Source organism: Pan troglodytes, chromosome 1, assembly GCF_028858775.2.
Source record: "Pan troglodytes isolate AG18354 chromosome 1, NHGRI_mPanTro3-v2.0_pri, whole genome shotgun sequence".
Lineage (NCBI taxonomy): Eukaryota > Metazoa > Chordata > Mammalia > Primates > Hominidae > Pan > Pan troglodytes.
This window is the reverse complement of record NC_072398.2, coordinates 137,469,252-137,495,249: the sequence shown is the minus strand read 5'-3', so window position 1 is coordinate 137,495,249 and position 25,998 is coordinate 137,469,252. Positions and strand designations below refer to the sequence as shown.

Sequence of the window (25,998 nt, the reverse complement as noted above, 5' to 3'; positions counted from 1 at the left end):
GGCCCAACTCACTTGCTTTACAATGATGTCTCAAAGAAACTGATGATCTTGCAAGCTGAGGCAGAGATAAGCAGCCCACTTGTTTGGATTTTACTCTTTTATTTCTGAAACGGGATATTTTCAAGTTTAACTCATAATGGTTATCTGATGTGAGCTTTAAGAACTTTTCATTATATTTTAAACTCTGGAAATGTAACCGTCTCGGTTGCCCCATGACAGAGAATTTACAACTTGGATCTGTAGTTTTATATCTTCTCTGGAGAGTCAGATGGAGAGAGGAGATGAAACAACCACACATATTCAATTGGCTTATCCACTTAAAATGAAGTTTTGCTTGGGTTTAGGAATTAAGAGTATCCCTTTATTTTTGAAGTAAACTTATGAAGTCTAGCCAAATGATTCAAGTATGAATAATTCCTCCATGGATTGTATTTCAAGCAACACAGTACAGGATTTACCCGATAAGGTTCTTAAGATTAGCATCCATTTGACAAGCAGTTCTGCCTATATGAACAGGAGATTTAGACCTTGGTTAGTCATCCTGGAAATGCCAGCCTTCTCAGCAGCACTTTAGAGAAAGTTGGAGTTGGAGTGGTGTGGGAGCCCCTGGCTTGGCAAGGTCTTTACGTTACCCTCAATACCCCCTGGCACGCCCGCAGACAAGCGCTTTGCCTGTGGGCTTCCCGGTTGTTACCCGGGTAGCCCCTTCCCACTTGGACCTGTGTTGAGCTGGGCCCCACCCCCAGCACTGAGGCCTCTCCCAGCCCCCAGGATCTCAACTCAGTCCCAGGCAACACAAGGGAGGCTATCAGCTCCCAAACTGACCTTCCCTCGGCCAGCGTACTTTCCTTGGGGAGGTCTGGGTAGCCTTGGGAGATAAAGTCAAGGTTTAAAACAATCTGAACGCACGGCTCTACTTTCCATCTCAGCTAACAGCTTTAAGCGAAAACAGATATGAGGTTAGGAAAATGGTTTTCCTCCTTTGCACCTTGCTTCAAGCGAGTTAACCCCAACCATGACCCGACCCGCCGCCCCACGGAACACGCCGCCTTGCCAGATGCTTCGGAGTCCGCTCAACCTCCTCCTCGACGAGTGTCTACACCTGATTACACCGTTTTAAAGCGGCGGCGCCCTCAGCGGCCTAAGTGGGTAAGGACAGTTGGGCTGTACGATCTATCGGAACCTCCTTCCCACCGTCCCTCCCTTCCTTTGCCTTCCCTCGCCTCTCCCCACCGCGACGCAGAGGGAGCAACACAACCAACTATTCATTCTTTCTCAACAAAGGGAGAGAGGGAGGGAGATGTTGTCAACAGTTACAGGGCAGGCTCCTTCGCTTTCTTTGCAAACTTCCCAAGAGATTACCGGAGAAACTCGCCTTCTCGGAGCCTTGGGCTTCCACCAGAGCGCTCTGGGCCCTCGCATCTCCCCGACCCCGGCCGGCTTCTGCGAAGAGGGGACGGGCGGGACAGGGCGGGGTGGCCGGCAGAGCAGCTCCGACGGGCAGGGGGTCGGGCGAGGCCAGCGCCCGGGAAGATGCCGCTCGAGTGTCACCGAGCAAGATGCCTGGCCGCCAATCGCTGAGCGCTCCCCGCCGTGGGCCACGTCTCGGGGAGTCCCAGCGCGCTCGGAGGGCCTGGAGAGCGCAAGCCCCAGCCCCACTTCAGTCACCCCCGCCCCCAACGCCAAATCCGCTGGCGGGGGTGGGTAGGGACCAACAAGCGCCGGCTCTACTTTCCCCAGAGCCTAACTTTGTCCAACAAACTTCCTAGCGTGTCCTCACCGGGATGGGGGAGGCCCAGGCGCCCCGGGAGGAACAAGCACCCCGAGGACGCTGGGCGCGCGGCGGAGACTCACCTCCCGGCGCGGCGCTGGGCGCTCGGGCTCTCAGGATCTCTGGACCTCCGGCTGGGGCTCAAAGGCGCCGCGCGGCCGGCCTCGCACCGCCCGCGCCGCGGCTGCTCCCGGAGCTGGGGACGCTCATGGTCCGCGGGGCGTGCCCGCCGAGAATCCCGAGCGCGTCTAGCCGGTGCGCCCCGCAGCTCCGGCTCCGGCCCCGGCCCCGTCCCCCGCCCGGCCAGCAGCAGGCGCAGCTCTGAGCCGGCGGCGCGCACTCCGGCCCTCAACTGGTGATTTGCGGCTCCGCGGCCCCACCCCGGCGAGCCGATTCGCGCTGCCTTGCGGAACCCCCCGAGACATTTACATTCGGTGACCTAGCCAGGCCCTCCTCTGCCCGGATTTTGGAGTTTGGCTCTCTTCGTATCTCCCCAAGGAGCCAGTCCTCAAGTATAGCTCGATCACTTCCTTTCTGAAGCTCTCTCCAGAGACAGCCTCGTCGAATCCACTCCTCCCCCTTCCCCGCGTTATTTAATTACCCAACAGATCTGCTTTGCTCGTCTGCAGACACCTGGCTGGCTTTCAGTGTGAAGGGCTTTGATGAGACAAAGCCCCAGGTAACCACAAATGAACCATCCACGGGAACAGGCAAATCAATTGCACTCGTATGGACGTATTGAAAGCAAAGTGCGAGTTGGCGGTGGTACTTCAGCACTAGATGATTTGGTTGGGTGAAAAATTGGAGCCCACTGGAAAAGACTTAACACTATCTTATATCAAGATCCATTATAAAGTCATAGAAATAGTAGAAGGATAGACAAACTGACCAATGGAATAAAGTCCAAAAACAGATTTACAATATGTGGTCACTTGATTTATGTCAGGTGCTGCTGTGCTGTATTGGGGGTCAGATTAGCTCTCTCTTTCCAGTAAATGATGCTGGATCAACTGAATCCCCCCATCCCCAGTCAATTCCAGATGGAATTTTTCTTTTCGAGACGGAGTTTCGGTCTTGTTGCCCAAGCTGTTGTGCAACGGCATGATCTTGGCTCACTGCAACCTCCGCCTCCCGGGTTCAAGCAATTATCCTGCCTCAGCTTCCCAAGTAGCTGGGATTACAGGCGCACGCCACTATGCCCGGCTAATTTTTGTATTTTTAGTAGAGACGGGTTCACCATTTTGGTCAGGCTGGTCTCGAACTCCTGACCTCAGGTGATCCACCCACCTCGGCCTCCCAAAGTGCTGGAATTACAGGTGTGAGCCACCGCGCCCGGCCTCCAGATGGATTTTAAAGGTAAAAAGTAAACCAATAACACGACCCAAAGAAAATGTCCAAAAAAATCTTCATTACCTTGGGGTAGACAAAGACGATGTCTTAAACACATGTAGTACTAATATAAAGGAAAAAAACGGATCATTGGACAAGATTAAAATTAAGAGCTTCTGTTCATGAAAAGACACCACGAGTGAAAAGGCAAACCGCAGAGTGAGAAAACATAATTGCAACACATACATCCAAAAAAAGGTTTGTTTACAGATATATAAAGAACACCTACGGATCAGCAAGAATAAGGCAGAAAATCCAATTAAAAACAGGCAGAATATTTCAACTGTCCTCAAGAGAGGACAAACAGGCATTTCTCAAAAAAGCCAATAAACATATGGAAAATTTCTCAATTTATTAACCATCCCAAAAATGCAAATTGATATTTCAATGTGATCTAACTTCATACCACCCAGAATGACTAAAATTAAAGGGCCTGATCATACTGCTCATCAAAATGAACTTTTTACAACCACTTTAAAAACCTGCTTGGCATTATCTAGAAAAGCTAAATTAACATGTATCCTATGACCCAGCAATTCCACCCCTAAGTGTGCACCCAACAGAGATGTATACACATATTCACCAAAAGATGTTGAAAAATGTTTATAATGTATCTCTTTATAACGGCCAAAAAGAAAACAACCCAAATGTCCATCAGCAGAAGAGAGATAAACTGTGTAACATACAACATAGTAATAAGAATGCATGAACTCATTTACACTCAACAAGATGAGTGAATCTTACAAATAGGATATTGAGTGAAAGAAGCTGGCCGCAAATGGGTACATACTATATGATTCCATTTACATAAACTTCAAAAATAGTCAAAGCATATCTATGATGTTAAAAGTGAAGACAGTGGTTATATTGAGCTGTGGATTATGACAGAAAGGGATCCCAGAGGTGACTTCTGCATGCTGATAATATTCTATTTATTAATCCATGTCATTTTATAAAAATCACCTGTCCTTCAGTTTATAAAAATCAATTGATTTGTGCACGACTCTGCTTGTATGTTTTACTCCAAAGAAAATTTTTTTAATTGTACTGTATTGGGTGTACCATTTTAATCCCTCTTAGAAACAGTTGTTAGTAAGTCTACAAGATTCTAAGTGCAGCATCCTTTAGAATGAGTACCTTTCCCTTATGAGTGTTTTTGTGGGTTAGTCTTTATCCTTCCTACTTTATTAGAAGCATGAATATTTGATTTTTGTTGTATTTTCCCCCAAGTGTTTAGTGCAGTGAATGTCAAACAGACCAGCTAGTATATTTCTAAATCGAAGTATCCGAAATTCATTTACTGATTTTCTGTTGCTCTGAGGTGTCACTGAGAACAGTGGAAAAACATTAGTTTTTCTTGATTTTCAAAGTTCCCTGAGTACCTACTATACAGTATCTACTGCATAACCTACAAAGTTTCTAGTGCAGAGCATGGGGGAGGTAGCAATAAAGAAAGACCAGAAGAAAACCTTGGGCAAGCCATTCTTCCCCTCAGTCCCTCCATTTCCTCATGAGTAAGTGAATATATGCCCACCTCACAGGTTTCCATGAGAAGTCAAGGAAATAATGGATGTGAAACTGCCTAGCACATAGCAGGTTTCATTAATTATCACTAGAATTGATGACACATTCTATCATTTGTCTTCACAATATCCCTGAGAGATAGGAGGCATCTCTATCCTCATCTTACATGGGAGGAAACAGACTCAGGAAGGTTAAGTAACTTCAACCATAAATTCATTCAATAAATACTTGTCGTATGCCTACTGTGTGCCAAGATGCATAGCTAGTGAGAAGCAGAATCCGAATTTGAATCAGGTGTTTTTTGTTTTGTTTTGTTTTGTTTTTGAGACAGTCTCACTTCTTTGCCCAGGCTGGAGTGCAATGGTGTGATCTCAGCTCACTGCAACCTCCGCCTCCTGGGTTCAAGCAATCCTCCTGCCTCAGCCTCCCAAGTAGCTGGGATTACACGCACGTGCCAGCATGCCCAGCTAATTTTTGTATTTTGAGTAGAAACAGGGTTTCTCCATGTTGGCCCAGCTGGTCTTGAACTCCTGACATCAAGTGATCTGCCTGCCTCAGCCTCCCAAAGTGCTGGGATTATAGGCGTGAGCCACTGTGCCCGACCTGAATCAGGTATTTTAAGTTCAGTGGATCTTTCCATCAAACCACAACCACATTCACATTTGTATCCCCTGGGCCTGGCACATGGTAGATGCTCAATGTATGTTAATGGTTTAATAGTGGGAGTAATTTAAATATAATATTTTGACTAGGTAGTATTCACAGAACCATTGCAGTATGGTTCACAAGTTAAAACTATATAATAAGGTATCCTGTGAAAAGTTCCCCTCTTACCTCTGTCTCCCATCTGCCCAGACCCCCTCCCACTAGAAATAAGTACTGCTATTAGTACTGCTATTAATATTGTATGTGCCTACCAGAGTTTCTATGTGTGCGTGTGTGTATGTGTGTGTGCGAGTGTTATTACCCCCTCCCTATACAAAAAGTAACATACTATACCCATTGTTCTACACTTTGCTTTTTAAAAACCACTTAATATATCTTGTAGATTTTCCTATATTAGTACAGAGGGACTGTCTTCATTCTTTTTTGCATAGCATTTCTTTGAAGAGATGAACCATAATTTACCAAACATTTAGCTTGTTTCCAATCCTTTCTTATTACAAACCATATGGCAATAAATAAAATGTGCAAGTATTCTGTAAAATAAATTTCCAGAGGTAAAATTGCTGAGTCCAAGGGTATATGCATTTGTAATTTTGATAAATAATGCCAAATTGCCTTCTATAAGGATTGTACCAATTTCTACTCCCCAGCAATGTAAGAAAATGCCTATTTCCCCACAGCTTGGCCAGAAGGTGTTATTAATAACCCCTTCAATTTTTGTCAACTTGATAAGTAAAATATGAATTTCAGTGTAATTTTAATTTACATTTCTTTTATAATAAGTGAGGATGCTTATATTTTCATGTTTAGTAGACTTTTTTTTTCTTTTTTGGAATTTGTATTCCTGTTTTTCTACCCATTTGTAGGTCTTTTTCTTACCAATTATCCAGGACCTCTTTCCATATTAGGAAGTTTAGCTCTTTGTGCTATGAGCTTCAAATATTTTTCAATGATAATATTAAAAGGGGTGACATATGCAAAATACTGTTATTTTAGGAAGCAAGTAGAATGAATTAGAGAAGTGAGAGACAAGTTGGGGGCACTGATCAGAAGGCTATGGAATCACTTCTTGCCAAATGACAAGGCCTTTCTCTAGGCTGGTGGGAATAGAGGTAAAAGGCCAAAGTTATTACAAAGAAATAATTGACAAGAGTTATTAATTAGCTCCAGGCACTGTGGTGCATGCCTGTAGTACCAGCTACTCAGGAGGCTGAGGTAGAGGATCACTTCAGCCAGGAACTTGAGGCTGTAGTATGCTATGATTGCACCTGTGCATAGCCACTGCACTCCAGCCTGGGCAATACAGTGAGCCCCATTACAAAAAAAAGTTAATAATTAGCAATGATAACAATTACGATAACATTAGCTGTACTTGGTTTGGAAGTAACTACATGCCAACTACTATGCTAAGTGCTTTACAAGCTTTAAGCCATTAATCGATACTTGCCCCATTTCACAAATGAGAAAAGTGACTTTACCAATTAAGAAACTTACTCAAGTTCAAATGAGATTTAAATGGCAGAACCAAAGCTAACCCCAGGTCTGTCTGACCCCTGCTGCTTGGCAGAGTGGAGGAGAATGATCAAAGGTCTTCAGTCAGAGTGCCTGAGTAACTGCCTGGCTTGGCAACAGATGTCAAAGCTGGAGAACAGCTCCCTTTGGCTGGAGGGACAAACTCAGTTTTAGAAACGCTGAGCATTTTTCAAAGCTCATTCTTGTCCATGACCACTCTTGCTATAGTGTCTTTGTGAGTCAAAGAGGGTAGTATCCCTATTTTACTGGTGAGAAGACTCAGGTACCACAAACTAAATAACCAGATGTTCTATTCCCTAGGAAACCTTCCCTGACACCCAGCATAGGTCAGGTTCCCCAGTTAAATGTGCCTTACAGCACCCTCTCCTTCCTGGAATTTGTCACAGCCGGTAATTATTCATTTCTGTTATTGCTGTTGAATACCTGTTGCTCTATAGACCCTAAGATCTATATCTGGTTTTGCCTTTGTTTTGTTCTCAGTTTGGGGCCTGGCACTCAGTACTTATTGAATGAATGAACTCCTTTGGCTTTTCACCTTTATATTACATCATAAAGCTCCCCATAGGCCAAATAAATATAATCCCCTGGATGTTGGTCATGCTATAAACAATTTTAGAATTCAAACTTCTTCAAGTCCACAACCAGGCTTCACCTAAACATTTATTTTATTTTTATTTTTATTTATTTCTTTTTGAGATGGAGTCTCGCTCTGTCACCCAGGCTGGAGTGCAGTAGCATGATCTCAGCTAACTGCAAACTCCGTCTCTTGGGTTCAAATGATTCTCCCGCCTTAGCCTCCCAAGTAGCTGGGACTACAGGTGTGCGCCACAATGCCAGGCTAATTTTTGTATTTTTGTAGAGACGGGATTTCGCCATGTTGGCCAGGCTGGTCTTGAACTCTTGACCTCAAATGATCCACCCACCCCAGCCTCCCAAAGTGCTGAGATTACAGGCGTGAGCCATCACACCCAGTCACACTTAAATTTTTAAATATTGCAACCCTGGGTTCCTTTGCCCAAGAGACACATGAACGGACAACATAACAATGACTTCTGAGCAGCACAAAAGCCTTTGTCAGGGAGCACTCAACCTGGAGTTGATCCCTTCCTGCCACAAAGTAATTGGTTGAGTCCCATCCCGTAACAGCACTAATTAACAGGCAGCTGGGGTAGGCATTAGATGAAATGCACTTTAACAAAGAACAATCCCTAAAGTTCTTGCTTTGCCAAGCCCTAACAGTAACAGGTAAGGAATAACAAGTGCTTAAGCTATCACCAAGGAAGATCAATCAGAAAAGCTGAACTTGAACAACTGCAGAAAGAAAGATAGAGAATTCCCTGAAGTTAATATATCATAACTACTGATACAAAGAGCTGGCGACACTGATATGGACCAGAAAGGCAAAATTCTGCAATATTTTCAGAAGCCTTACCCTCTAGGTGCCTGCCCCTGAAGAGCTAGCCATGAACTTGGTGTCCAGTCTACTAGGCAGGGAAGTCAACTCAGCTTCCAAAAGGCCTGTGTGATAGCTGCATACTTACTATCACGTTGGCTAGAGAAATCATTGTCTGAGGACTATGGCTTACTAAACCTCAGTAAATACTATTGAATAAATAGTGACAGAGTGAAAAAAAGATGAACTTCTTGACAACATAGGCTCATTTTCTATGCAAAGTACACCTCAACCTGATTGTCTATATTTGAACCACCCATTTCAAGACTTACTCTTATCACCGAACTCTGGAGCCTGTTTCCCATTTACATCCTCAGTCTAATTACTAGCTTTTTTTTCACTAATTATCTTCTTAATTCAACAATTCAAAGAAATACACCAAAACGTCTCTGGATAGGAATTCCAGATGATTTAATTTCCTCATTTACACAGCTTTCCTTTCCAGTTTTTCCTTACGGTAAGCGTGTGTGTGTCTGTGTATATATATATGTATGTTTTTTTTTTACATTACTTATTTATTTATTTTTGAGACAAAGTCTCACTCTGTTGGCCAGGCTGGAGTGCGGTGGAGCCATGACAGCTCAGTGCAGCCTCCATCTTCTGGGTTCAAGCAACTCTCCTGCCTCAGCCTCCCTAGTAGCTGGGATTACAGGCATGTGCCACCACACCTGGCTAAGGTTTTTTTGTTTGTTTTTGTTTGTTTGTTTGTTTGTTTTTTGTATTTTTAGTAGAGACAGGGTTTCACCACGTTGGCCAGGCTGCTCTCAAACTCCTGACCTCAGGTGATCTGCCCACCTCGGCCTCCCAAAGTGCTGGGATTACAAGTGTGAGCCACCATGCCTGGCCAGCATATATTATTTTTATCATGTAAAATGTTACTTAAAAACAAATTCAAAAACATATTTTAAAAATATAAACAAAGTTTTAAAAATTCATTGAGCATCTACCATATGGAAAGCATCACTAGCCCTGGGAGGTATGAAAGTGATCACATTACCAGGACTTTCATCCTAGCAGGGAACATGGCATGGATCTGGAGTGAGAGAAGGATGAGCTGCAGCAGAGCTCCCAGTGCTGTGGGAATGCAGAGAAGGGAGAGATTAAAAGTGCTGGGGGCTGGGCGTGGTGGCTCATGCCTGTAATCCCAGCATTTTGGGAGGTTGAGGCCAGTGGATCACCTGAGGTCAGAGGTTCGAGACCAGCCTGGCCAACATGGTGAAATCTGCCTCTACTAAAAATACAAAAATTAGTGCTCACTTTGGCAGCACATATACTAAAAAAAATATAAAAATTAGCCGGGTGTGGTGGCACGCGTCTGTAGTCCCAGCTACTCAGGAGGCTAAGGCAGGAGAATCACTTGAACCTGAGAGACGGAGGTTGCAGTGAGCCGAGATCGCACCATTGCACTCTAGCCTAGCAAACAAGAGCAAAACTACATCTCAAAAAAAAAAAAAAAAAAAGTGCTGGGGACAGACTGTTGATGCTGGTGATGCCCATAAAAATAAAGAAGAGGGAGGAGTTGTAGGGGGGCAGGGAGCTTGATTATGGAAATGAAGAGAGAGGAAACAAATGTATGTAAAACCTAGTGGCGATGGCCACCTGACTGCCTTCTTGAGTTATGACCGGAAAGGGCTCAGTTTAGATGCTTCGGGCTACCCTGGGGTTGGGGGTGGGTGGTGATGATGAGCTGTGCTGCCTTGTTCTAGCGCAGGAGGAATGCAGATGGTTGAGGGAAATGCAGGGAACAGAAAGCATTTATGCTTCACCAACTCCCCTATACAGAAGGAGCCAGACTGACAGAAAAACCTGACTTGCTTGGATGTACCAACTCAGTCTCTGAGAGCAAAGTCAGCCTTCCAGGGGTTCACTTTCCTGTACATACTAAGATAAACATCCTAAAATGCTCATGGCAGCATCATTTACAGATAATCTGTAGAGGAATTATTTAATTATAGCACATCTATACCCGGCATGCACTCTGCAGCTGATAAGAATGAGGTAATTCCATAGGTACCGATAGGCAGCTGTGAAACGTTAGGTGAAAAATACAAGTTGCCCTTTTCATGTGAAAATAACAGACTTCTGTAATTGTGTGCATTTGTGTGGGATTATGTACAAATGTCTTGAAGAATTTCCTCCCATCAAACTGAGAAGTGAAGCTGACTGGTGAGCACAAAGGGATGCTCCTTTTCTTTCATGTTATTCTAAACTGACTTTTTTCTGATTATCGCTAATTACTTTTATTTTGTTTTATAATTTACATAGTGCTTACTATGTGCCTGGTACTGTTCTAAGAACCCTACATACATTAACTCATTTGATTTTGACAATAATCTTATCAGGTGGCACTGTTCTTTTCCCCTTTTACAGATGAGGACATGGTCCTTGCCCAGGTCATATAGCAATATGTAAAGGAGCTGAGCTCTGAACCCAGGCCATCTAGTTCAGACTTTGTGCTCTTAATCACTAGGGTTCAGTGCTTCAAAAAGACTAAATAAACAAATAGCACTGCTTTTAGAATCAGACACATCTGCATTTGAATCCCAGATTTTGCAAGTTAGCTGTGCAATTCCTAGCAAGTGTCTGAATTCTAGATCCGTTTCCCCATATGTAAGATGAGGATAATAGTTACATACCTCATGATGCTGTTGTGAAAACTACAAAAAATATGTTTAGTGCCAGGCACTTAGTGAGCACTTGATAAATGTAGACTATTTTGACTATCAAGATTAAACTACTAGCCCTTTAATGTATATTAGTTTTCTAGGCCATTTTCTTGACTGGCTGCCTGACATTATTGGGTGCTTCAAGGGTGAGTGGAAAGGGGGAACTTGGGAAAAAGGGGGAATCTGACTGAAAAAGTCGAAAATGCTAAATTAACACTTCTGTTTCACAGTTTTGCCTAAACCGAGTCCAATTAAGCCATTAAGATGAATAATATGTTTATGAGTTTAAGAGTCATTCTGGGGTAAAATATCACTATACTCAGGAGGAGAATATGGAGCCTCAGGGATTGCCCAAGGCCACTGAGCAAATTACATAGCAGAGCCAGGACTGAAGGTGAGACATTCTAATTCCACATCCCATCCTTTTTCCACAACACCCACTGCCTGAGCCAGTGTGGGGCTATCAGGGTTGGGAAGTGGTGACTTCAGCCTCTCAGAAGGAAAGCATTATAGAAATGATAGTGGTAATGGTCCCACTGGGGAACAGCCTCCCATTACTTCACAGGCTGCTGTTGCTGAGTGGGAAAAATGGTCTCCCCTGCACTTCAGAGCTAAATCGAAGCAGGGGCAAGTATGACAGACACACCCCTTCCCTGTGGGGTACACACAGCCTGGGGTCAGATTACTGTCCCTTTCTCTCGGCTGTTTAAGGTGCTTATTTTTACAGGAGTTATCATTCTACAAAGCAAGACATAATCCACCCTGCAAGAGACAGGTGGCCTTGGCAGGCAGGTGGTTGCCAGTGGGTGGTGGGAGGGGCCAGATTAGAGCCTTGGTCCTTGCTCCCAGCTCAGCAGCCTCCTGCTTGTGCCTGTTCCTTCCTCGTTTTCCACCCAGGAGCAGAAGGGGCAGGCAGAGCCCAGGAAGGAATGTGCATCTGTGAGGCTCTGACCAGCAGCCCATTTTTCAGGCTCAGTCAATCCCTGCAAAGTAAGGGTCATTACCCCATTTTCCAGGAAAAAAAAATGCAAATGGAAATGGACAGGAAAGACCAAGAGTTCTCAGCCTTTTTTCCAATAAGACACGAATATGTACAATTCACTCTCACGTGAGTGGCAGGGGTGTACGATCCCACACCATTCTCCTTCACTCAAGAGACCTCTTGCTGCTAAAATGTGGACAACTCTTAAAGCTGGAGTTGGTTACACTATTCTCTCTACTTTTGCATATGGTTGAAAAATGCCATGATGAAAAGTTAAATAATGTTTCTAAAATTCCTTTGGAATGCAAGTGAGTGAAAGTGGTGCTATGATAAAGACAATCTAGGGTTGGCCAGTTTGATTTTTAAATAAGTGATTTATAACTGACACTGCATTATTAGGAATGAAGTGCTCGCCGCACAGCTCGGCATCCAGTGCAAGAGCAGCTGGCACAGCAAGCTGGAGGGCTGCAAGAGGCTGTCAGTTTGGCCCTTTCCTCTCTGGTTCCTTCCTCACAGGAACCCCCCTCCCCAGTGCACACACAGCTGCTGTGGGGCACTGCTTTTGCCTCCTCTTGTGTGGTAACCATTTGGAACTGCTTTTAATGGTGCTGTCGACAGTACTGAGGTTTCCAAATGGTAAGAATAATTTCCAGATAGTAACACAGTCAAGCATAAGGAGACACACAAGAATTGGCCTAGGTGTCTGCAAAGAGGGAGAGAGCACCAAAGGTTCTGATGGGGGAAACACAAACTAAATATGAATCATAAAAGCTATGCTTACCAGCCCAGGGCTAAGAACTTTGTGTGCATCATCTGAGTTAATCCTATCAGCAACCTAGAGAGGTGGGGGTTATTAAGCCCTTTTTATAGACGAGAAAATGGAAGCACAAAAAGGCAGAGTAACCAGCCAAGTTCACAGAGCTGGGATGCGGAGCTCCCTAAACTGGCCTCCCTGACTCCACTGCCCACTTCATCTCCCAGTGTGAACCCTTGTTCCTCAGAGTGAGTGGGAGAGTTTGGGGTTGATTGCTTGAGCGTGGTGTGGAATGGCACAGTGAATCTTAAGAGAAGCAAGCAAGCTGGGTTAGGTAAACTTAGCCCAGTGCCTGGCACTTGCTAGGCATTCCATAGATATTTGAGATTTGGACTTTTGAACAGAGTTTCAGACATAGGGTCAGAGTGTGTGGGGGTCTCAAGCAGGTCAGGAACCACAGTCAAGCCTCTACATACACTTGAATTTTCCCCATGGCAGGAACCCACATTGAAGGTTCACAGGTGTGTCCTAACGCCGTCCTGGGGCTGTGGAGCAGCTGCCTCTCCAGTGCCCGGGGTTTGCCATAAATGCCGAATCTCAGCCCCACCCTAAGGCACTGACTCAGAACCCACATTTTAACAAGCCTCCCAGTGACCTGTGTGAGAGGCACTGCTCCAACTCAACAACCCTCCTGCAAGGGAGCAAGCCAGCAGTCATCCTTCCACCCAGTACAGGGGAAATTTCTTTTTCCTGTACTAGGCTTAGGGAATAGCACTTTGGGGGGCTAACCCCTGATGCTGCCCTAACCTCTTCCTCACAAAACCTTTCATACAGCTGTGAGAGGCAAACTTCTTAGTTGTCAGCATTTCCAGGAAGAAAGAACCCCTTGAGTGATCCCCATGTGACCTCGTCTGTCTCAGGTTCATGAACATGAAGGTGAGAGCAGCTCTTCCTCACAGCATGACCAGGCAGTGACAAACACGCCACATGGAAGGAAATGAGTGAACAATCCTCGCATATTCTGAAGTGAGTCATTGGCCTTTCTTGTGGACTGGGTACTGGATGATTAAATTTCTGGTTTCTGTTTCTTATTTCAGAATATATTGATGATGAACACATAGCATCCCCCAAAGTGCAAGGTGCTGGGGACAACAGATCAGGTGGTCCTTTAAAACACTTTATACAAAAATAATATTATACTGTTACCACCTTGGTAACACAGTAAAAATAGAGGACAGGTAAGATGCCTCTGTAAACACGGACTGCTGTGATTTTGGTGATTAGTAGGGGGCAGAAACTCAAAAGTAGCTCCAGGGACGCTCACCTCTTGTGCTCCTATTCCACTGTCCATCTCCCATCTGCTCTGGGCTCTCAGTGTGGAGTGGAGCTGATAGTGGTCTCCACCACCAAGGCTCTGCCTCTTGCTTGAGCCCCTGAGCACCTACTCTTGGCACTCTGTGTGCTTTGCCCACTTAATCCTCACAACAGCTCTTTGAGGCAGGTATTATTATCCCTATTTTATAGATGAGGAAATTGAGGTGCAAAGAGAGGCTAAGTTGCCCAAGGTTGCATGTCTAAAAAGTATCAGAGGATGAGAATACAGATCTGACCAGGATTCTAAAACCCACGTCATTCCCTCTACACCTGGTTGCTTCAGCCTTGCCCAGCTCCTGGTGGAACTTCCGGTAAGGGATGCTCACAGAGCGCAGGGTGGGGAGCTCCCCTGGCACGTGGAAATCACATCACACTGTTGGCTGGCAACTCCACTTCCATGTCAATCTGGTGCCAGCTCCGGGATCCTGAAATGCCCTGCATGAATCATCAAGGGACAAAAAGAGGACTTTCCAGGGACTGACGCCCTCCCAGCCACCATGGGATCCCGGCTACTATGACTGAGCCCAGTCATGACCCCAGAGTGCTTCACATCACATCATTCTTTCTCAGCATCCAAAATGTGAGTCCTCTGGGCATGAATTCTCTCCTCCACTCCACTCTCCATGGCTCTCCTGGTCCCTTCCTCTTTCTTCTCCCTACCCCTTTCTTTTCCAAACCTCTCATCCATTCTTCTCTATAGTCCCCTTCTCCATACTTGGAGGCCTATGCCTTCTTAATATCAACCTTCTCCAACTTTCCTGATCATTAAAGTCACCTGATCATCAGAATCATGCACATCCCCTGGCTCCTGTCCCAGAGGTCTGAATTGGAGAGATCCAAGTGGGACCTGGCAGCCAATGTTTAACAAGAGCCCATGTGTCCTTATGATCAAACACATTTGGGAGACCCCAAACCACACTCCTCCTGTTGTAATCCACCAAACACTGTTCCTAATTCACCCTGGAAATGGCTGGGGTCCTCAAAGCCACCCACTCCTGTCCTGTGACAGCACCTCCAATGCTCCAGCCTCAAAGTAAAATGACCTCCCAACTCTGATCACCTTCACCTGTGCTCCACCTCAGCCTACACTGTACCCAGCTCTGCATCTTTAGCTTAGTTTTCACATCCAAATGGTTTGCTAAATGTTGATTATGGGACAGACGGTTTAAAATTTGCACACTCCACAGCCAGCTCCCTCTTCTCTTGAATTCCCACATATTAGGATGGCATCTCCATCCAGCTATTGCCCAAGCTGGAACCCTGGGAACCACCCTGGGTCCCAGTCTCTCTCCATTTCCACCCGCACACAAATAACACACAGCCAATCTCTCACCAAGGCCTGGGGACTTTATCCCTAAGGAATCCTCAAAGTCATGCCCTCCTCTCCTCCTCCCACCACCACTCTGGCCCAGGGTCCCTTCCTCTCTCGCCTGGACTCTCCATTGCTTCCCAGCTGGTCTCCCTCCCTCCCATCCTGCCCTTCTCCATTCTGTCTTCCATGCAGGCCCCAGAGTGATGTTTCTGAAAGGCAAGCTTGATCCATCCCTCCACCACTTAAAGCCCTTCAAGAGCTTCTTGCTACCCATAAGTGGAAATTCAAATTCCTCAGGATGCTTCCCCTGAACTCACCCTTTATTTGGTGCCTCCAAGCCATTGCTCCTACGGTGTCTTTCATTCTCTATCTAACCAACTCCCATCCCTTGCCCAGGCATCGTGTCCCCAGCAACTTCTCTTTTGGCTCTGGGTTGGCACTTCTCAAGTGTGTTCCTGTGTTACTTTCCACTTACCAGATTATATGGTAAATCCAGCTATTAGCTGTGGAGAGAAAGTTTGAAGACTGTTTTAAGGTGTTACAGCCTCCTCCAGCCCTGATTGATACTCAGTGACTGGGAGCTGGCGTCTCCGTGCACCCACAAATGTGTCTGAAGCCAGCCCTCCTCTCCTCCCTCAGCCTCTCACAGTGAAGCAGCAGGACCACCCAGGTACAGCGCACCTCGAGCTCTGCCCCTCAAAGGGAGTGGCCTCTCCTGGCTATTGGCAAAGCTACCAGAAACTTGGCTTCAGACCATTCACATCTAAACAGGTGGTCCAGATATTCTGGCAGGGATGTGCATGTGAGTTTAAAAGGGGGAGAGATGGAATCATAAAATGCCGTGTTTTCAGACTACCCTAAACCCTAAGGGCCAGGCCAGTTGTGAGGGGATAGTCCAGCTGGGAGGGAGGGCGTAGCCCACTTACCTGCCCACCTCAGGCATCCTGAGATGCCAGAGCAGGCACCCAGGACGCTGTTTATAAGACAGCCTACATGCCCTGCTGGGAGGAAAGTGAAGAGGCCGAGACTGATGCCAGAGGCCCCAGGACTTGGGGACGCACTCTCTTGAACAGTCTTGGGGGCACTGCCGTCAGCCTTGGATAGGTGGGGGATTCTCACTACTATAGGAGATGGGGAGACCTTCACCTGGGCCTGGAGTGCTGAATGATGCCAGAGAGAATACTATACAATTGGACTCTGTGGCATCCTTCAAGTGTCCTCTGACCCAGCCCTGGAATGGGTCACAAGCCCCTTTAAAGAGAGGGCTAGGCCGGGCGTAGTGACTCAAGCCTGTAATCACAGCACTTTGGGAGGCCGAGACGGCAGATCACCTGGGGTCAGGAGTTCAACACCAGCCTGACCAACATGGAGAAACCCCATCTCTACTAAAAACACAAAATTAGCCAGGCGTGGTGGCGCATGCCTGTAATCCCAGCTACTCGGGAGGCTAAGGCAGGAGAATCGCTTGAACCCAGGAGGCAGAGGTTGTCGTGAGCCAAGATCGTGCCATTGCACTCCAGCCTAGGCAACAAGAGCAAAACTCTGTCTCAAAACAAAAACAAAAACAAAAAAACAAAACAAAGAGAGGGCTAGAAAAGCTGGCACATCCAGGCTACCTTCTGTGTCCTACTGAAAGCCAGCTCTGCTCACAGGAAGGGCTACGGCGGAGGCAGGAGCAGCAAGTTCAGAGGAGGCAGCAGCGGAAGCAGGATGGCCAGTCCTGACCACTGAAGCAGAGCATGGGAAGCAGGACAAGGCAGCTCAGCCAAGGGGGCAACTGGGGGCTGAAATCTAGCCTATGCACCTGTATCACAAGCTGTGTGTCCTGGCGCAGGACTGCATTTGCTGGGGAAAGGGGAGCCTATTTCTAATCTGCAAAAAGGTACCATTTTGGATTGTCACAACCTTGACAGATAAGACACTGGTAGCAGCCATGAGAAAGTTTAGGAGAACATAAAAGGAACCCAGGATCTGGTGATAGATGACAAGGGCTTTGGGATCCCCAAGGACCTTACTGGGTGGGGGCTTAGAATTTCAGCTCATTGAGATGCTTCCCAGGCCTGTGACTGTGCCCTACTCCTCCTTTAACCCCTTCAGGACCATCCCACTCCCTCCAAGCCTACCCCAACCATGAGGCCTCCGTGGCCAGAGGAGAGAAGGCAATATACTCATGACTATGGCCCTGGCCACCTAAACTCCAACAACCCATTCCTGAGTGGGGTGGAGGATACTTGATAAAGAGAGGTGTCCTTAGTCTGCCCTGTGACTGCCACTGTGCTCAGCCTTTAGCATCAACCTTCGCTGCTAAGTCAAGTCTGTGGCCAATCTGTCTGTGGCCTAATGTCAGGTGAAAGGGGGCTGTTGAGTTTTCTCCTTTTGTTTCATTCGTATTTATAGCTTCACCTTAACAGCATCCACTACTGACGACAGCCCACAGGTTCTAACCTGCCCAGGAACTTCTAGGAAGATTATAGCCTTGTTCTGAAAGCTAACAGCACACAACACAAGGGAATCGTGCCTCCTGCTTTTTTGGCTTGGTACAGAAGGTGGACAGGCAAGTGGAGCACCCTTTTAGGCATAGACAGGGAGGGGATGCAGCGGAGGGGACCTAGCTTTTCTGAACCCCTGCTTTCTGCTGTACATATATGTTCATATTTAATTCTCCAACAACCCTGTAAAACAAGTATCATTATCTCCATTTTACAGATGAAGGAACTGAACCTCAGAGAGAAGAGATAACCCTGGTCGGCCAGTAAACTGTAGAGATCCAATTTGAATTCTCCCCTCTGTCTGGCTCCGACACATGGGGTTTTCTTAACTCACACTGTGTCACCTGCAGAGTGTTTCCCTTCGGGGGAGAGAAACCCAAAATAGTGAAAACGAACAGAAAAAGTTTGAAGAGTTCTGCTTCGGCACTTGAAGCCAATCTCCCTACAGTCTTCTTCCTGTTCATGCTTCCAATTTGCTATCAGGGAGGCTGGGCGCTGGGGACATTTACACTCCTTGCCTCCCCCACCCCAACCTCGAGGATTTCTATAGGGGTGAAATCACCTCATTAAAGCTGTACCTTGTTGCGGGGGCGGGGGTGGATGGCCAGAAGAACTCATGAGGTGATCATATACCGGCCTCAGTGATTCTCTCCTCCTCCCGGCCCCATGTCTTGTTTTTAAACTCTAGCAAGGAAGAATCTTCTTTCCCTCCAGCCAGCTTTTCAACCCACTGCTCAAACAAAGCATTTTCTCTCAGAGGATGATTGCCAAGACCCACAGTTTAGTTCATGTGGGAGTGGAGAGGGGCCGTAAATAATAATAGCCAAGTTTACTGAGTGCTTATTATGTAATAGCCAAGCACTATTCCAGAGACATTATATATAGACCCATTTCACACACACAGGTGCACACACACACACACACACATACACACAGTACAAATGAGGAAACAGACCCAGAGAGGTTGCTCGCCATTTGCCAGCTCTTATGAAGGGACTTGGACAGCCTGGCTCCCAGATGCTGCCCTGCCTCTCAAAGATCATCTCCCCTGGCTACCCCACCCCATTTTACAGGTAAGGCAATGAGCCCAGGGAGGTGAGGGACTTGCCTGGCCAGTCAAGGGCAGAGCTAGTCAAGTTGTCAGATCTTCTGACCAAAAAACCCAAGGCTTTTTCCTCCACCCTGGGGGCTCAGCACACCCAAGACTCCAGGAGTATGCCAATTGCACTTCACCCAGTTCAAAGTTTAGATCCCCCCTAATGCTTTAAACTAGAAAATTCTTTTTTTTTCTTTTGAGACAGGGTCTAGCTCTGTTGCCCACGTTGGAGTGCAGTGGTGTAATCTTGGCTCACTGCAGCCTCCTCCTCCTGAGCTCAAGCCATCCTCCCACCTCAGCCTCCTGAGTAGCTGGGACCACAGGGGCACACCACTACACCTGGCTAATTTTTATAATTTTGTAGAGATAGTCTCAAACTCCTGAGCTCAAGAGATCTGCCTGCCTCAGCCTTTCAAAGTGCTAGGATTACAGGCATGAGCCACTGCGCCTGGCCTAGGAAATCCTTAAATGCCTATTTATTTGGACATGCCACTGGCAGACATCTGCACTGTACCTGAGCATCCCCGATGGGCTCATAGAATGCTAACTATAGCTTCCACCTATAGGTTAAACAGAGATTCTGCCCCTCTCCCCTCCTTGGCAGATGGATACAAACAGAAGCCAGGAGGAACAGCAGCACCTCACACATCCAGTAGCACTCCGGCAACGACTCTGAATACTCCCTGCAAGGCCGGCAAATATTTTGATAATCTTTCCCCTACAGGATTCTCCTGTGGAGAACAAATGGACACAGTCGGGAGCCGTCTTTCGGCGGAATTCCACAGGAAGAAACATTTCATCAGTGGAGAGGGTTTTGACTCAGGCCTTTTGGGGAGGGAAGCAGATTGCTCTGAGCTACTGTGGAGGGTAGGCTCTGCCCACAGGCATCTGCCGTCCCCTCAGGACCTAGCGCAGGGCAGGCATGTGGGCGCCCTCAGCGGACCTCACCAGGTGGGAGGCAGATGGTGTGCTGTTAAAAGCACAGCCTTCGGGGGCAGCCAAACCTGGGTTTTGAGCAGTGGCTCTGCTGCTTGAAGCTGTGTGACCTTGGGCAAATTCCTTCACCTCTCTGCTCCTGTTTCCCCACTGCAAAATGGGCGTAATGAGAATATTTGCCTCTTGGACTGGCCCTTGAGAATTAGACCCAATGATGTCAAAGGAGCATGGAGCACAGGGCCTGCCACACGCAGGCACTGAATAACCACAGCGGTCATCGTGAGGTCCCCACTTGCCTTGAAGGGAGCTGTGTGGCTGAGTTCTCCGCTGTCACTGGTTCCCTTATTGAGCTTGCCTTAGGGGGCCCAAGGCGTCCTTCCAACCCAAAACGTGCCTTCGAGAGGGGCAGAGACCGGCCACCCCATGTGTCTTCCATTGGAATGGAAGTCAGGGTTCACCAGGCTGGGGGAGGGCATTGATGCCCTCATGTGCATCGGTCTGTTGGGCCGTGAGAAAAGCCCTAAAGATGCCTGGCAGGGGACATCTCTTCACAATGACATATTATTATTTTGAAAAAGATGAAGCCGAATTAGCAAGCATTTATAAAAAGTAGAAACAAAATGAAGCCACTGGGACAAAAGAGACACTGCACAGACCAACCACCGTGTGTGATGAGGGGCCGGGCAGGCCCACAGGGGCCTGTTTTACGTGGTGGCCCTCTTTGTCCCCACTCTGCCTGCTTCCCAGGCCTGCCCCTGGGCCTCTCTCCAAGGATGATTCTGTCTCCATTTTTGGTATCTACAGGCCTTGTGGGACTGGGAGGACTGAATTGGGCCCAGCATTCTCCAGGTGACTCACCAGACAGGCCATGCAGAAGAGCCACTTCCTGCATCCCTGAGTGGCCAGTCATCCTCCTGGTACCTGCCTTAAGAACATGTGAGCCACCCTCAGGGGCAGGGTGGGACTGGGCTGTGCTCCAGGCATGGGCACCACATAGAGAAGGGCTGAGTGAGTGTAGTGGAAGAACCCAGGCCATCCAGGAGCCTGTGGCTTGGGGTGGGGTTGGGGGTGGACACAGTGTTCCTGGTGCTTTCTCCACAAAAGAAACCTCACCTTCCTAAAGCTATCGATCCACCCACTGGTGCTGTGGCAATGAAATTCTCACGGGGGAAAGTCTCAGGGCCAGCATACCTACCCCTGCACACTTCATGCCCCCAAGCACAGCACGCCACTGCAGCAGGCCCCTTCCTGAAGCTGCGCCCCCATGAATACGCCCTGTACCCATTCTGAGAATCAGGTCTGATGTTATGGGAAGAAAATGTGTGCCTAGGCATGGCGGGGAGGGACAAGTTAGGCAGGTCAGGAGGGAGAGTTTTGACAAGAAATCCAAGCACATGGGCCACAGAGGAGTCTTAAAAACAACCTCAGCCCAACTGTCTCCTGACTGTTCCCCCAACTTATCAGCTCAGGCCCAGGTCAGAGGAGGTCCAGGCTGGCCTGGCACAGCAAGTTGAGCCTGGTTCCCAGACCCTGCAGCTGGCTTTGAGCAATGGAAGTGGCAGTGAGTCTGTGCTCATGGAGTTCCTGGGCTCAGGCCCAGGTGGGGGTGGGGATGGGGGTTGGGGGGATGTCCCCTGTCTTCGATTTGACTCTGCTGCTCCAGTCACAGAGCTCTCTCAGAGGCAGACATGAAGCCAAAGCACTTCATTAAGACAGGAGGTCAGATAACAGCCCCAGCCCTCTTTGGAAACCGCACACCGCCCAGTGGCATGGAACAGGCCACGTCCCAGCCCTCCCAGGAGTGCCAGGCATTGTATTTCAGAACTGAGCTTCAGCTACTCCCACAGGAAGGAGACGACTTGCTCCTACCTTGTTTTTAATTTCCAGAATACTGCAATCCCCTTAGGAAAACTCATGTTTTCATGATAGAATGGCAGCTGCCCACGCATGTCAGAGGCTTCAGACCTGATCCTGATCCTGATCAAGCCTGGAACAGTGATCTCTGGGCAGCAGATGAACAGCCCAGGGACCAGCAAAGAGAGCCTGCCCTCTGTGGTCCAAGGCTGGCCACCGCAGCCTGTGCTAGGCAGAAGAGCTCACAGGTGTGTCCTGCTTTACTTAACTCGAAGACAGCTGCTCAGAAGTTGCCTGGAATTGGAATTGTGATCAGGCCAGGCCCTCCTTAGGTTTCCAGAGGGACTGCTTATCATATATACTACCTGTGTGGTGAGGGGTCTCACTTGAAGACATAAAAAATGCACTCCAAACAGGAAAACAACTTTTAAAAATTATTGACATTTAACGATCAGCTGTGTGTGTATTAGGGATTTTTAAAAAGTGAAACACAGCCAGGCACAGTGGCTCACACCTGTAATCCCAGTACTTTGGGAGGCTGAAGCAGAAGGATGCTTGAAGCAGGAGTTCAAGACCAGCCTGGGAAACAAAGCAAGACTCTGTCTCTATTTAAAAAATTAGCAGGTGTCGTGGTACACTCCTGTAGTCCTACCTACTCGGGAGGCTAAGGCCAGCGGATTGCTTGAGCCTAGGAGTTTGAGGCTGCAGCAAGCTATAATCTTGCCACCACACTCCAGCCTGTGACAGAGCAAAACCCTGTCTCTTAAAAAAAAAAAAAAAAAAAAAAGAGATACCCCTGCAGGCTTTCAAATTATATACACATATAATGATAATATACTACATTTATATTATGTAATTTGGTTTACAGAGTGCTTCTATATGCCCATTCATTTATTTATCCAACAATATTATTGAGCCCCACAAAGACCCAGATATTCTCCTAGGCACAGGGGGATACAGCGGTGAGCAAGGTGCATAAGGCCCTCTGCCACTTCTGTTGACCTTACTGTCTGGTTGGGGGAGGCAGACAAATGACAAACAACAGACAAATGAATCAGCAAGACAAGTCCAGGGAGTGACGAGTGCACGAGTCAGGTAATGGCTACAGCCAGACTATCTAATACAGGAGCCACATGTGGTTATTTACATTTAAGTCTAAATGAATTAAAATTAAGTGAAATTAAACATTCAGTTATTCACACTAGCCACATTTCAGGTGCTGAATAGCCAATGTGGCTAGTGGTTAGTGGTATATAGGACATTTCCATCATCACAGAAATTGCCATAGGGCAGCACAGGGCTAGTGAGAGACTCAGGGCTGATTTGGAATAGGTGGTCAGGGAAGGCCTCTTTGTGGAGGTGCCTTCATTTGGAATCTGAAAATGAGAAGAAACCAGCAGCTCACAGGCCTGAGTGGGAGTGGGTGTGGGCAGACAGTTTCACTCACTCTAGGGCAAAAGTCCACATTTAGACATAAGTTTGGCAAATTTGAGGAACAGAAAGAAGTCTGGTGTGACTGGAGTGTAATGAGGTGGGGGTGGGGAAAGTAGAGACGATGAGGTCAAAAGTAATAATAAAAACAGCTGTGATGGCTGTTGGGTGCTCATTACATGCATCTATAAGGTAGGTACTGCTATTCTCATTTTACGAATGAAAACACAGACACAGAGAAGTAGAGATACTTGGCCAAAGTTACACAGCTAGTGAGGGACAGAGCTAGGATTCCAGCTGGTGCCATAGCCATGGAGCACTTAGCTATTATACTACACTTCACCACATCTCCAGAGTCAGGGGTGCATTATGAATGCCCTGTGAGGAGTGTGGACTGCATCAGGGTGTGAAAGGAAGTCCCTGAAAGTTTTTAGGCAGGAGTGTGGCATGATCTATTGTACTTTTAAGTGATCCATCTGTTCATGGTGGGGAGAATAGATGGTAGAAGGCCAAGTCAGGGGACTGCCTCATTATTCGAGGTAATAACATTACTGTGGCTCCAACTAGGAGAGCAGCAATTCTTCTTCTTTTTAAAAGCCTATCAGACATTGCACTTCTATTTTTCATGGTTTACTTACCTTCAAGGACTATGGCAGGTTTTGTCTTTTTCCTAAGACAAAAGTACACACACATTCCTAAGAGTTAGTTGCTCCAAAACTCAGTAGGTACATGCCAGCATGCATTTAGCTGCAGGAAAGCCAGTTTTTGCCAAGCCTTACCTAGTTCTGTTTAAAGCATCTTTTCTATACATTGTTATCAAGTTAGACCAATGATCTTCCTAGACTGGGAGGTCTGACTTGAGCTGGTTCTAGCTCCACCCGGGGTTGTTTAGATGTTTAGGAGAAGGGGGTGGAGTCCTGATCCAGATGGGAACCCAACTTGTGGGGTTTCTGCGTGGAAAAGAACTTCACGGGCTGGGTGGTATGTAAGCATCTCCATCTCGTGCATTTAGAGTGGCAGGTCTTAGGACTGCAGTAATTGGTCCTCCCTGGACCAATTTACCCTGTGACATTGACTTTGAATGTAGGGTGTATGTGTTCTGGGCTCCCTTGTAAATGTGGAAATAAAGGAAAACTGACAGACCTCCCAGGGAGACAGCAGGAATGTTATGCCATATAAACCCACTACCAGCCCTGCAAACAACTGCCAAGGTGCTTCAATAAAATATAACTTCCGACCACCTCCAGCCCTAACACTCCCCTGTCAAATGCCAATTGTTTGTTTAGAACTTCTCCTCCACTAGGGTTAAGAGGAGCAAGGTGGTTCAACTGCAGTTTCCCCTCCAGCCACTGCTCCCTTCTCAGGGTCTGTTTGGGATACAAGTCAAGGTCACAACTCTGTGGTGCTCCCAGCACCTGAAACCCTCCCCACCTTATGGCAGGTTATTCAGCCTCCCTGTGGCTGCCTTTCTTCACCACTGAAATGAGGATAATTATGGTAACCATCATTCTACCTCATAGCACTGTTGTGAGAATTTAATGAGTTAGAATGAATTAAATGTCAGACAGAACAATTATGGTCAGCTATGATATCATATTATCATTACTGGAAGGGAGAGGATAGGAAAGGAGGTGGCTGAAGCCAAAGCCCGGTCTCAAGGCTGCGATGAATAAGGATCCTAGAGTCACCCAGAAACAACTACCCTGGAGCTTCTGCAGGTTAACAAGAGGATTCTCATACACTCCAGGTACTGCCCCAGAAGTCACTTTGTAGGCTGGATCAACACCACCCCACAGCTCCGGCTGCAGTTTCTGCCTTGCACTCTGGGGCAGAGCAGCAGGGGGCCAGGCCACTTCCTACCTTGCCTCTTCCTCCTTTCTCCAGGCCAGCTTGGGTCAGATGAAGCAGCTCCTGTAGTAGAATGCAAAGGAAAGACCATCTCAGGTGGGTGTGAGGCAATTACAGTAGCTTCAGGGGAGGCAGAGTCACTTGGGTTCTGCCAGTGGGTGAGTAACCTGGACCTCAGCCTGGTTGGATCCAAGTCTACAGCCCCTCCTGGAGTCACCTTCTCTGGGCTGCAGAGCTCACACAGCCCATTCTGCCCAGATGTTTCTTTGCCTGTTGTCTCAGCAGGTTACAATTAATTACAAATAACAGTGACTCACAGGACAGCAGTTCCCTTATTTGCCAGGGAAGTCTTATTAAGATTAAGCCATTCTCCCAGGAAAGAAAGGTCTTTACTTTTCAATAGAGGTAGAGGGAAGCAAGCAGAGGGCTGTGATTACAGCACAGACTCTGGAGCCAGATGGTCTGGGTTTGAATCTGGCTCCATCACTTACAAAGAGGTGTGCCCTGGGACAAGCTATTCAGCCTGTGACTCAGTTTCCTCATCTGCAAAATGGGGATGTAAATAGTACTTACCTCATAAAGTTATTATGAGAGTTAAATGAGTTAATATCTATTTGGAGCTTAGAACTATGCCTGGCACATAGTAAGTGCTTATATAAATGTTTGATAAATAAAAGTCCAATAATGGAGAATTACTTATATAAATCTATATAATTCAATATTACACAGCCATTATAATTTCTATAGCAACATGGGAATACATTCATGATCTATTACTAAAGTAAACAATATACAGTTTAATAGTATACAGTTTAGGCTGGGCGCAGTGGCTCACGCCTGTAATCCCAGTACTTTGGGATGCGGAGGTGGGTGGATCACGAGGTCAGGAGTTTGAGACCAGCCTGGCCAACATGGTGAAA

General features: G+C 47.0%; 1 protein-coding gene across 9 annotated transcripts in view; it reads right to left on the bottom strand.

The window, feature by feature from the left end:
- Nucleotides 1-25,998, bottom strand: part of BCAR3 (BCAR3 adaptor protein, NSP family member) — a 278,588-nt gene that overhangs the window by 118,033 nt on the left and 134,557 nt on the right. For 6 of the 9 annotated variants that reach the window (XM_054667967.2, XM_024347176.3, XM_054667966.2 and 3 more), the window contains exon 3: nt 25,091-25,141. The gene's annotated coding sequence lies outside the window, so the exon portion shown is untranslated. Of the gene's footprint in view, nt 1-1,854; nt 2,095-25,090; nt 25,142-25,998 lie in introns of those variants that run through there. The other 3 variants (XM_001155709.6, XM_054667968.2, XM_054667973.2) reach the window with 2 other exon arrangements.